The following is a 14,166-nucleotide window of genomic DNA, read 5'->3' as shown; positions in this document are numbered from 1 at the left end:
ATATGGCATCCCAATTTCAGTTTGGTATTTTTACTGATTTTATGTAAGTTTAGACACATGAAAGGTGGCATACAAGTGGCATGAAAGAAAGAAAGAAAGAAAGAAAGAAAGAAAGAAAGAAAGAAAGAAAGAAACCTCAGACTTTCTGAGAAAGGGATAACCCTTGGAGTTGTCGGAGCAGGTTTTTACCCATAACAATCATCTTGAGAACCAGAAGAGAGGAAAAACACAGCATTTGACTATATGAGCGGACAAAAACAAGGTGGTTTTAGGTCAATTTATGCTCTTGTCACCTCTAATTACTTCATCCAGCAGTTCTACTTAGCCTCTTACTACATTCCATCCATTATATTGCCAACTGGACTTTGGCCATCAACTAGTTTGGATTTACATTATCGCTACCGGCATACTTTGCCTGCCACTTGGACAGTTTTTGAGCATTTCTGGCATTTTTCTGTTTTAGAGCTACTTTCCAATTTAGCAGAATCATTTACTTTGAATCATTGGAGCAGGGGTTTCCTTGTATTCAGACTTGTACAGCTAAAGAGATGGTTTTGGCATTGAATGGATTATATATGAATAAATATGAAAGGCATCCTCGTGTTAAAAGGGGAGAAGGAATCACACCCATGAAACACGGATATATACAGCTAGATTTTCACAGATAGCATTGCACATTGGTGTCTGGAAGTCACAAAGAATTACCATGTATATTCCTCATTCCTTGGATTTGTCTCCTAGCTCTCTAAACAGATTGGTGCTCATGAGGGGTAGTAGATTGAATTCGCTTTACTGATTAATAGAATATATCAATCTCCAACCCGGGCACACCGTGGTACCAATGGCAGCCGTGAAAGCTCTCCCACTTCACTTAATTTTGTTTTGTTCCTATTAAGAAAACCTCTCGACCCATGACAAGGTAGTTCAGTCTTTCTTCAGCATACTCTCAGAAAGGATTTTTTTGCTCATGTTTGCAGAGCTAGACTTTTGTTAAATGAAAAATCCCTTTGAAGGGAAAATGGCAGTTGGATTAACATTGATTATTTACCAGATAGCGTATTCTTTTTGAACTTGGAAGCTGGGCAAATGTAAGAGATTCTTTCCACATTTTACTCCAGTGCTAATGGACAAATAGTGGATTCTGATCTGCAGTCAGCCTTCTTCTTCTTCTTCTTCTTCTTCTTCTTCTTCTTCTTCTTCTTCTTCTTCTTCTTCTTCTCCTTCTTCTTCTCCTCCTCCTCCTCCTCCTCCTCCTCCTCCTCCTCCTCCTCCTCCTCCTCCCCCTCCTCCTCCTCCTCGCTCGCACACACATACACAGAGCTTACCAGTTGTCTGATCTCCCTGCTTCTGTTGTTTATGTGTGAGAGAGTGAATATTCTAACCAAGTGATCAGGGCTAATCAGCAAGGCACTGAAATTAGGAGGTGAAAGCCCCATGCAAGGACTGAATTTGCACGAGTCTTCATTTCCTTAATTTCAGTCCCTCAGAAGAGTGGATGCTGACTAGGTAAGAAACAAGAGCCCATGTTATCAGCCCCACGAATGCAACAGAATGGGGTAATGGAATTCTGAGGTGGAAGTGAACTGCGCCACTTCAGCCTGCAGGTGGGGTGGTGCTGGTGCCATTTTTGAAAGCTCCCCCATGAATTATGTTTCCTGCAAATTACAATCAAGTGCAGCACGGAGACCAGTGCTAGATTAGCCATCCCCTGCCAAGTACTTTTATGCTCACATAGGGGAACATTTGAAATGTGATTCTCCATCTGAAGGTTAAAGTGGTGCAGTCCATTCTACCACCTCATGGCTGATTCATTTCTTCTCGATCTTGTTCTGCTGCATGTACAGACCAGGCCGAGGTTACTGAAATATATACCACATGGAAGCACTTCCCTTGCTACTTGGTAACCTGGGAAGGAAGACATCGCCCGGCTGTGAGTCCTGAAGGCCGCTCCCTGCAAGGCCCTTTCCACCTGGCCAGACTCACCAGCCCTACTGAAGAGGCTCCTGGGAGACCAGAGGAACATCACTATGCCTGACAACAAATCCCAACTATTGGATTCTTTTGCCCCATCTTTTTATGCCTGCCAGACAGCCATGTCATAATATTTTATTCTCTTGTTAATTATGCTGTTTTAAATGTGCATTTTATATTTAACTTCACTTAGCAATGGTTTTTGTTTTTTGAAATGTTTAAGATTTTTTGTTGTTTACTTTGATTGTGTTAAATATGTATTCTGCAGTTGACCTCCTTTGTAATGTTTTATTTTATATATTTTAGTTTTCTGTTAATTATGTTGCTTTGACTGTATACTCTATATTTGACTTTCTTCAGAAATGTTTGATTCTGGATTGTTTTACTGATGTTTTTATATGCTGTAAACTGCTTTGAGATTTTTCTTAAAAATATAAAGCGGTATAGAAATGAAATAAAGAAGAAGAAGAAGAATTAGTGGTTGTAAACAAGGATCTAAGTGGTGACACTTTAAGTCGTCACTGAAGATCAAGTGTGGAATTAGGACAAAAGATTGACACCCAATATCATAATTGTTCAGTTCACCAGGTTTTGCAAACAGAAGGAATGCTATAATAATAATAATAATAATAATAATAATAATAATAATAATAATACAGATTAAGCTATTGGAGCTTCATTGCTTCTAGCATTTTAGGCTATCTGTGCCATTCTCAGAGAGACCAAAAAAAGTGTTAATTCAGATGGAAGGGTGGCAGGAAAAAGAACTCATCAGTACAGTGGAACCTCGGGTTACGTACCTTACTCCGTACGAACGCTTCAGGTAACGAGCTCTGCTAATCCAGAAGTAGATGCTCCTGGTTGCGAAACTTTGCCCTGGGATGCGAGTGGAAGTCGTGTGCTGGCGGCGCAGTGGCAGCAGAAGGGCCCATTAGCGAAAGCGCGCCTCAGGTTAAGAACGGTTTTGGGTTAAGAATGGACCTCTGGAATGAATTAAGTTCATAACCGGAGGTAGCACTGTAACAATTATAGGTGTGCTGGACAGCTGCTGCTTTTGCTATACGGGACATGAGCATGCATTAACTCCCACCCCAATAGAGCACTATAGATCCACAAATGCTATTTAGAGAGGTGATTATAAACCAGGCCAGTTTCTCCCTTGTACTGTGATGCAATAACAAAAAAAGCTGTTGAATATAATTGCTATGGAGATGCAAAGCAGAAAACTACCAAGGTGCTCCTAAGACCAGAAAGCTCTCTCAGGAATGTACAGGGCTCATTTCAGCAGGCACCTTCATTGTGTGCAACAGAACAAAATGCACAAGTGGCAGCTCACAAGAAACGTGAATACATAACAGTATTTTGGATACAAGGCAGCCAGTGCTCTGTCTGTGCAGAAGTATTTATTTATCATGAATGTGTTGAGTGTTGCCTTCTCCCCCTCTGACAAATCTGAGAGTGCTTTGCATTCTGAAGGACCCACTGACATCAGTAACCATAATATTCCACACAGTACTGATAGGACTTCATTTGAAATCCAGTGTTCTTGGCAATAAAAAAAAATGGTCTTGCCAAGTTGGAAAAGAGTGAGAGGAGAGCTTACATGCTATGGGATCTAGAAGGAAGGTCATATGTCAAAAAGAATAAAGAAACTGGGCCAGTTTTGCTGAGAGAAAAGAGAATTAAAGATCAATATCTGTTAGGAATTTCCAAGCAGCAAAAACTGTTGCCTGAATCAGATGCAATGATCATGGCCTGAGAACAAGCTGTATACCAGATTCTCTCATATCTCCCATTCCAACCTCTTCCTGCATGCCCGACTTATGAAATCACTGTTTCACATAATGTCTGAAATGGGATACTAGTTTAAGTGCACTTAAAGCAACAATATTAAAGTAGTATAAAAGCAGATTCTCGGAGTGAATCCTAATGTGGGAGTGGTAAGATACTGAGAGAAGCCACCACTTCTTAAAGTCTTAAACCTGGCTCTTTTTCATTATTAGTATTTTTCTCCACTTAGCTTTTTAATAACGTTTCCCTTCCATTGGCGTTAAAATTACTTTGCCATCTCTAGGACAGGTGCAGTCCAGGGGCATGTTGTGAGGAATGAGGGAGCCTTGGACCCAAGGCCACCAGAAATCAACTCCCCACACTATCCCTTGCAAGCCCAATGACTGATGACACAACACAGGTGGTATGTCTACTCCTGTGAGGCTTTCTGTGGGTGTACCAGCAGGTTGTCTGGGGTCATAAGTGCTGCCTCACCAGTTGATGGGCACTTAACATTGCTTCCTAAAATCTTTTTACAACTGGCTGATGAACATTAGGTTTGCACCCTGAGGCTGCAATCCTATAATGACTTGCCTGAGAGTAAACCCCAATGGCAATGACTTCTGAGTAAACAGGTATAGGGTTAACTTTTGTTCCTAACTCCAAGAGCAGGTTAGTAAAATAACAAGCTATCTAGGGCAGGGGTTCTCTAACTTTCTATTCCCGTGGCCAAATTAAGCTATCTGAAATTACTGAGGTCCATCAGTCACAAAATGGTGGCAGATGGAGGCAGAGTTTGACATAATCAGCTGGCAATTACTCACACCATTCCTACTGATATTCCATTTCTGGATATTGCTACATTTTTGTCATAGTAGCTTTTGTGGCAAGGAGTTTCTTAGCTTGGCTTTCCTCAAGCTATGTACCGAATTTCAAAGGATGGCGATGTTTCGATGCTTGTATTGGTTTAGAAAGTGTGGATTAGGTAGGCTCATTTTTCAATTAGAAATGAACTGAATTTCTCCCTCATCCAGGTCCACTGTTTCAGAGACATTGATTTAAGTGGAATTGTAGACTTTCCTTCACTGGATTTTTTTTAAAAAAAGAAATTCTGGTCAGGCATCTCTTGGGAATGCATAAAGTACAGGTGATTCTACCTCATAGCTGGGGACTGAACTCCTTGACCCAGTTTATAACCGTATGCTCAAATGTAGGACTCTTATCACTTGCAAGCATCAGCAAATGAGCTGGCATTAGGCAAAGGTTCAAACAACGACTAGAAATACAGTTGTTGTTTTTAAAAAAGAAATGCATTTTTTTTTTTAAATTTCGTGCACAACATTTCATCTTTTCATTTCCTTTACATACCAAATCTCATTTAAATCCGTTTGGAAACTATTGAACTACTGATTTTCCCTCCCCCCCCCTTATACCCACAGTCCCCCCCCCCCTATATTTGCCATAGGTTGATCTGTCAGGAGAAGCTGCTGAAGCACTGTTGATTTGCCCTCAGCCATGCCTGTGTAGTGCTAGATTGCCCTCTGGCCAACAATCAGAGCAAACAGATTCTCCTAACTTCTGCCTGACTGCATCTGTTCCAAGTGCTGCCATGCACAGCAAATTAGCAATCTTTTCCCCCCTCCTTTCCCTTTTTTAATGTGAAACAGGTGTTCGGGTCATAAGCTCCCATTTTTATATATATATATATATAAATATTTTTTTCTCATCCTGAACAAGTATTAACCAGTTTGACAAGTTACTTTTTAGTTAAGTATTGTGAGTCAAGATCGTCTGTTTGGGCCTTTGTGTGGATGTGTGAGAAGTCTTCAGCTGAGGGCACACATAAATGTGCTCATAAAAGATCAAAATAATAACAAAGAATGTTTTATTGTGCAAATTCATCCACATTATATTATTTAAAGATGTACTGAAATGCTATTTAATTAAATATGACTCAATAGCAGAATGCACATTAGACTTGAGCATTAAAAATAGATCTTGCTCATCTTGACAATTGTAGTGCTGTTTATAAGGAAACTTCTCAGGAAAATATTTTACTCCCCATCAAATTCTGAATTTGACAGAAATTCTCACCCTTGCCCTCAATTACTGTCGGCACAAGCACTTCATAGACACAGCATATGTGAGAAATGGGATCATCTTAATAGATGGTCCTGGTTGTGGGCAGGCCCTCAAACTGGTTTCCCCCTCACAACCTGGCATGGGTGGAGCTATCACCCTTACGCCGGGGTGGCACCACAATCACCCAGGGCTATTGCCCAATCATTTTGAAGGGTGATTGTGGGGGAAAGTATAAAAGCGGCAGCACAACGTGTGCCAAGCTCCTGCTAGCTCATTACAGTGGTACCTCGGGTTACATATGCTTCGGGTTACATACACTTCAGGTTACAGACTCCACTAACCCAGAAATAGTACCTCGGGTTAAGAACTTTGCTTCAGGATGAGAACAGAAATCGTGCTCCGGCGGCGCGGCAGCAGCAGGAGGCCCCATTAGCTAAAGTGGTGCTTCAGGTTAAGAACAGTTTCAGGTCAAGAACAGACCTCTGGAACGAATTAAGTACTTAACCTGAGGTACCACTGTATCAAACTCTGCATACTGACTATGGATACATACTGAAACTTAATGGCACTTGTATCACAAGTAGCATGCAATGGGAATAACGTGAGCATCACTGACAACATAACGTTGAATCCATGTTCCAACAGGACTATTTTGAAGAGGAGAAGGAGATTGACTTCCCATGTTTTGAACCACATTCGTTGAATTTTCAAGAAATTTTTAGTCAACATACTGGCTTAACCCAAATATTTTACACTAGATAGTTGAATGGGCCCTATGTATAAAGTATCTGTGCCAAAAGTAAGCATGTATATGCTTAAAAGGGAAAGGATAACTGTTTGAATTCTGAGCCTAATAATAACAATGCTGTTCAAAAGGAAACACAATGTATTTTCTTCAGATATGCTGGTTTTGTTTTCTATTATTTGTTTTGGGAATTTAATTTCAAATGCTCGCTCCTCAGAAATGGCTTATGTTTAAACCTTGCTGAACACCACAAAATTCAGGGAAGTATCAATTTTGAAGAACGGAGCTTCAGTTGGTTGGTTGGTTCAGGATATACAAATTAGGTAGGTTCTTATTAAAACAAACCAACTTCTCCACCATCTCAATTCATTTCAAGAATTGCCCCTTTCAAACTTCACATCACAGTCCAGTATCGTACACCCCTAAGTCTGCATCATTCGCACATTGCCCTCAGCTGCTTGGGATTGCAATGAGGGACAGAAGCTTCCATGCTGCTTTGAGTGCATGTGGATGGCACCTATTTCTCACTTTAAGATGTAGGGCATCATACAAATTTCATCTGAAACTCTTATTATTCCTCCCCTCTTTTTATAGACCCTACGAGGGAACTCCCGGTTGTTGTTTTTCTCTCTTCTTGGTGACATAAACACGCTGATTCCAGCACTCATCTCTTTCTGCGGGGCTGCTACAACATTGCTCTTTTTCATCACAGTCTGCTCTGGTCGATTAGACTCATTACTGTGCACAGATGGTCCATGGTCATCTTTCTAGATAGCTACCATTACCTGAAGGTTAATATTGCTTAAAAGTAACTTGCATATTTTTTATTTTATTTTTTTGACTTTATTACCACCCTTCATCATTAGATCTCCCAGTGGTTCACAAGATACAAGGTAAAAGCACAAATGAATCGTTTTTTAGTGTACAATTTAAAAAGAATGTCTTGGACTTTATGTCTGCAAATGAAAAAAGTACTATAGAATCCCTTTACAAAGCCTTCACTTATAGAACCAACCTACACCTATCCTTTACTAAACATGCACTTCTGAAAAAAGTGAATTCACTGTAATAATTTATTTATTTATTTCTTAAAATTCAAAGTTTTATTAAGTTCTACAATAAAAGACAAAGAGTGCACACATACAAAGTCAGAAAACCCCCTCTCCCAACAGAAAGCATTTTTCTTGACAACAAAGCAGACATTTAGTAAATTTATATAATTTATTTCCAAGTAGTAGTAGAAGCTAATTTAACGTTATGGGGCATAGCCCCCCCTCCCATTTTATAGTATAATTGTTATTTGGCAAACTTCACACCTGGGATTTTCCAAATGCAGCTAATTTTAACACCGGGTGAGTATTTTGGAATCTGCAAAAATTAGGACTATATCACCTTCAAAATTGGAGAAACTATTGTTTTTAATGGATGTTTACCAAAAATTACATTGGAGAGAATGGAGTAGATTGTTGCATTCAAGTAAAGCTTTGACTTTTCAAAAGACACCAGTGGACAGTTTCCCCTCAAGAGCTTCCAGTGTAATTTTTCAGTGAAGAAGGGGGCAAGTACTGTACTATAATTAATTGATACACATTTTCAGACTCAGCAGTGCACAATAAAACAAATCACTAAGAACAAAGTCAAACCTCACTTTGTACTACTTTCTCATTTAACACTGATACCTTGTTTGGATTGAACAAGGAGAAATGTATTTTCCATACAGATCACTTGTTACAGAATAATTTTTGGCAGCTTGATATTTCATCCACACTCAAGTCTTAGAGCCACTTTTCAATTTATAAACTATTTTTCTCCAGCAGCCTTAGATTAATTTTTTTCCTCCGTATTCTGATGTTTAATACTTTTTGACATAGATAGCCTGATGGTTCCCAGGTTTGATTGGACTACCAAATCTATTAATCCATTTCCTTTCCTGCCTCAGGGAGCCATTAGATTTAATGAGGCAGTCATCATCACATACTTGAGTCACACTGGCAATTGGCTTCCTGATAATTGGATTAGCGGAATACTCTGGGTTGGAGGATTCACTCTGAGTTTGCATATTTATGTATGAGCTATTTTGTTCTGATGTATAGCTTATATGAAGTTCAACTTTCTGTACCCAAAGGTGTGCATTATCTATGCAGGGTTACATTAATCTGATTATAGCATAGGTAGCCAAGTCAGCTCACAGAGCTGAGATGCATTCCACCAAGTCATGTTTCTTAATAGTGTTCTTCTGACATCTCATGTAAATGATGAGGACAGAAGGGAAAGCATTCTGGCAGCTCCTGATTTCAGGATCATTGTTCGCTGGCAGCTCACAAAACTAGAATTTCAATACCTTCTGGAAGCATGGTCTTTTTTCCTCTTACTGGTACTTAGCAGCTTGAAATGTATAGAAGGCTGCTTTGCCTTTTTTAAAAAGATATTGATTTTGTTTGTCATGTTTTAATTCATTGTTTAATGTCCTGGTGTTTGTTCAGATATAAAATCATGTATTTTAGAGAAAAAGAAGGGGGGGGGGAGACATTACCACATTTGGTTATATAATGCAGGTGGCGCTGTGGTCTAAACCACTGAGCCTCTTGGGCTTGCCAGTCAGAAGGTAGGTGGTTCAAATCCCTGCGACAGAGTGAGCTCCCGTTCCTCTGTCCCAGCTCCTGCCAACCTAGCAGTTCAAAAGCACACCAGTGCAAGTAGATAAATAAGTACTGCTGTGGTGGGAAGGTAAACAGTTTTTCTGGATGCTCTAGTTTCTCTCATGGTGTTCCGTTGCGCCAGAAGCGGTTTAGTTATGCTGGCCACATGACCTGGAAAAATGGCTGTGGACAAATGCCAGCTCCCTCGGTCTTAAAGCGAGATGAGCGCTGCAACCCCACAGTAGCCTTCGACTCGACTTAACCATCCAGGGGTCCTTTACCTTTACCTTACCTTCAGATAATGCTTATGGACCACCTGAACAATATTCATAGGATCAGGGAGAAAGAGTTTTGTGATGGTACAAGGGAATAATTGGTCTTGCTGGTGCTGTGACCAAATGGTGCAGAAGCATCTGATCTCTTATCATTTAGTATGACCAACCAATTTAAGGGAGAGGGAATCCTTGGATTTTAAAGAAACAATTACCATACCTTTCAGTGTATAATACGAGGCTTTTTTTACTGTAAAATAATGTTCAAAATCGGGGGTTGTCTTATACATGGATAGTGCTGAGTCGGGTGGGCGATTGGTTGCAGCTGCGAGCAGGAGCTTGTCAGCGGTAATTGGGTGGATGAATGGTGGCTGCGGCAAGGGCTGCTTTGGATTGGCTGTTTGTTGCTGTGGCAATTGGGTTGGTGATTGGTGGCTACGGCAAAGGCTGTTGTGGATTGGCTGCCATTGCAACAATTGTTCATGCGATTACCGACTGCTAGTTGTGAGCAGGCAGCCGCTTGGGTGTTTTGGCAACGTATGTGATTGGCAGCATTTGCCAGTGATTTTTGGCATCCCCCCCAAAAAAAGCTCAACAATTCTGGGCAATCCTCCCCCCATTTTCTTAAATTGGACTCCCCCAAAATAGGGGTCGTCTTATACATTGGGTCATGTTATACACGGAAAAATACGGTAAGCAAATGTATTTCAGTTTCTGCATGGCACTTGGAGAAAAATTATCAGTGACATAACATTTTCACCAGCTGTTCAAACATATTTGTGTGTACAAGTTTCAGTCCTCTGGCTGCAGTTAGGCATGCCTAAGCTCATTGACTTCAATGGGCTAATATTAGATATTTAACATCTCTGTAAAATATGTTAAAAAGTAGAGAAGCCTTCTGTCTCCTTGGCTTTCTATAATGTAAAGAACCTTTTTTATAACTGACCTGAATAATAAAAGGATATAATTTGATAAATAAACAGTCCAAACTGGAATGACTTGTTTTCCTTTAAGAAGAGGGACTCAGCAGAGGTTTATTAGAAGGCTGACTTATCTTTGTGTATTGATTAGACCATTAACCACTTACCTTGCTTTAAACAGCAAGGATACTTGATTGCAACAGGCTACTCCAAACATGCCCTGGAGGACTACAAATAGAGATAGCACAAAGAATTATGACAAGTGATTTCAGCCTTTAAAGAACACTCCAACCTATTCAGTAACTATGCTAATTTTGCTAGAAGAAGAAAGCCACTATATTCACTAGTAGAACTGTGCTAGAAAAACCAAAATGTAAGTTCACATTAGTTGAAAATTGTGGGGGATATTCTAAGCTTGACTTTTAAATTTTGAATTTCACAAGTGTTAAATAGTGCTTTTGAAATCTGACTTTGAGGAGCAACTTTAAATAATTAGCACATCACCAAAGGCTTCTGAGTAAGCTTAGCAGTCAAGGAATCAAAGGCAAGGTCCTCTTTTAGATCACAAATTGGTTAAATTGAAGGAAGCAAAGGAATAAATTGGCAGTTCTCCCAATGGAGAAATTGCCCCCCCCCCCCAAGAATCTGTATTGGGACCCATGCTTTTTTAATGTGCTCATAAATGAGCTCAAGTTCCATGTGGGAAGTGAGATGGCCATGTTTGCTGATGATATTAAACTGTTCAGGGTCATTAAAACAAAGAGATATCATGAAGAACTCAAAAAGAAACTCTCCAAACTAAGTGAATGGGTGGTAAAATGGCAAACGTATTTCCATGTAAGCAGGTATAAAGTGATGCATGTTGAGGTGATAGATGATAGATAGATAGATAGATGATAGATAGATAGATAGATGATAGATAGATAGATGATAGATAGATAGATAGATAGATAGATAGATAGATAGAGATAGATAGATAGATAGATGATAGATAGATAGATAGATGATAGATATAGATAGATAGATGAGATAGATAGATGATAGATAGATAGATAGATAGATAGATAGATAGATGATAGATAGATAGATAGATGATAGATAGATGATAGATAGATAGATAGATAGATAGATAGATAGATAGATAGATAGATAGATATAGATAGATATATGCTTATGGGGTCTGACCAGCAGTGCAACACTAGGGTGATAGCGGATAGCTTGATGATGATGTCAGCCCATTGTTCAACAGTGGTGTAAAAGGCAAATTCAATGCTAGGGATCTTTAGGAAAAGAATTGAAGATAAAAATGTTCATGTAGTAATGCCATTGTAGAAATCTATGGAGGAAATCAGTTTTCAGTGATAGACCTACTGTTTGCAGCCCTGAAGCCTGAACTGTTACGGGGGGCCCTTCGCAACCAGCAACCACTGTTATGTTCTTCAGTGGGGTTGTTCCATGACAGATCACCACAATTTTTATTTTTATTTAATTAATCAGTACATCTCAGATTTTGATGAAAATTGCAGTACTGGATTGTTTCACATGTCAAAGTCACTGGTGTGAATAAAAAAATACTCTGCCCTATAGTTTTCAAGTTTTTTGGGGGTGGGGTGGAAATTAGGGGAAATTAGGGAAATGTTATAGACATGCATGATGCACCTTTTAAAGCAAGATTTGTTCCTGGGGCTCCTCCAGGGTTATGGGCCCTGAAGCTTAACCTTCATTAGCTTCACGATAGATCCGCCCTTGTCAGATTTAGATACATTATCACATCAGTGAAAGCAAATGAAGCCGATGGATGGTGTTCCCCCTCAAGTAATACTGATTGCCCTTAGCTTCCATGAAGAAACAATCTTACATAATCTGTGAAAGATCACTTAAAGGGGACACTGCTTTATATAGGGGTAGACCAGGAGTGGGGAATCAAACTGTGGCTCTCTTGATTTTGTTGGACTCAAACTCCCATCAGCCCTAGCCAGTATGGCCAATGATCAGAGATGATGGGAACTGTAGTCCAACAAGATCCAGAGGGTTGCAGGTTCCCTATGCCCAGGCTTGACAAATCTATTTGCGTGGCGAGGTCCTGGGTCCCGCAGTTCCCTCAGAAATAAACACACAGGCATGAATATGTTAGGTTAATGGGATAAAATAGGCCACAACTTTATTGATTACAGATGTGAGCAGTTTGGCTTAGGCAATTGGGTGAAGCAAGACTATATCTTGACTCCTGCCCATATGCAGGAAGTCCTGAAGGGGTCAACCACTGATAGGGGGAGCCCTATGATATACATCAATTAAGAGCACCCCCAGGGTCACCGATGGAGTCATGGCATGGCCTATGCCCAGGCTTTAGACGGGAACCACACCCCCGGATCCCTTTAACGGGATACCCTTAATGTGGAGGGGCAGGCCAGAGGCAACAACTGCCCCTCCTGTGACAAGGCTTACCCAATGCCTAACCTTACAAAGTTGTGACAATTGCTATTAAGTAGGCGAAAGCCAAATGGCTGGTGCCAATTTGCCAAGTGGAAAAATTCCTACCCAGCCCCAAGAACCAGGCGACCGACATGAGTCATAGCAAGACCATAGTCAAGCAACACAAGAAAAGAAAAGAGGGTGGGCGGGCTGGGAGATCTGACGGAGGGGATGAATGGAGGCCGCCCCCAGCCATGCCAAGGTTTAAACAGCATGTAGCCATGCCCGTGGCTAACCCAATTGGTCAGCTAGGGGGCATTATGTGGCTGGGTGTCCTAATGACGTGGGCAGCATCCCTCTGACCACAGCAGGGTCACTGGGAGGTCCCGGATATCTTCCCGCAATGCAGCCGCCCCAAAAAGGACAGCCGTCTTCTGCCCTGGTTTACTTTGGCATATTTCTCCCATGATTCTTTCCCACTTCTGCAGTAATCAGTTGTTAAAATTTCCATACATCTATTTAAATGTTTATTTAAAAGTTCATTTCATCTCAAAAACACATTTTAAAATTTGTGATCTGATACAGTTAAAGGCTTGAAAACATGTGCCGAAGTGCAAAATCCAGTAGACAGGTAAGTTCCAATCTGCACACTAGTCTGACAAGTGTGGATCAGGCCAATTCAATTCCTGGTGGCATTTGTAAAGATTAGATCTGTGTGGCCAACCAAGGGCCATGGAGCACTGGCTGAATGAAGTTGCATTGGGGAATCCATTCAAAAAGAGGTTTGGACCTTAAGGTCATTCTCTACAGTCCTCTGTGCACATAAACATATGCAAATCAGCAATGCCCTCCCCCCTTTTTTATTCAGGAAGGGCAACCTTATCTGCCTTGATAACTGAAATGTGTGCAAATACTGAGAGGTACCACAAAGACTATGGAAGCAGCTGAGTTAGGATATCCCAAACAATAAATCAAAGCCGCATTATTTAGTTGAACGCCAGAGATGAAACACCTAGAGCAGCATGCATATTTTTGTTGATTTAAAGTCCTCAATGAGCTTGAAATATCATCATGCTCTGAAATGAAATCTGATAGGATTGAATAGGAAAAAGATCAGAAAGGAGGCCTTGCCCCAGCTAATCTAACGCTCAGCAGCATGAAACAATTTAGAGCAAATAGCCTGTCGCTATTCTGCACCACATCTTATGCCCTTAAGATGAAATGAAATACGATCCAGAAGATAATGACTGAATAAACAAATAAAAAAAAAATCTTCCAATGGGGAGAGTGGGAGGTATATGGCTTGGAACATTGCTAATGGCTGACTTCGCTGCAATACACCAGGGAGCCGA

The sequence above is a fragment of the Podarcis muralis genome, chromosome 10 (genome assembly GCF_964188315.1).
Source record: "Podarcis muralis chromosome 10, rPodMur119.hap1.1, whole genome shotgun sequence".
Classification (NCBI taxonomy): domain Eukaryota; kingdom Metazoa; phylum Chordata; class Lepidosauria; order Squamata; family Lacertidae; genus Podarcis; species Podarcis muralis.
The sequence above is the reverse complement of the archived record's forward strand: the minus strand, read 5'-3'. Positions refer to the sequence as shown.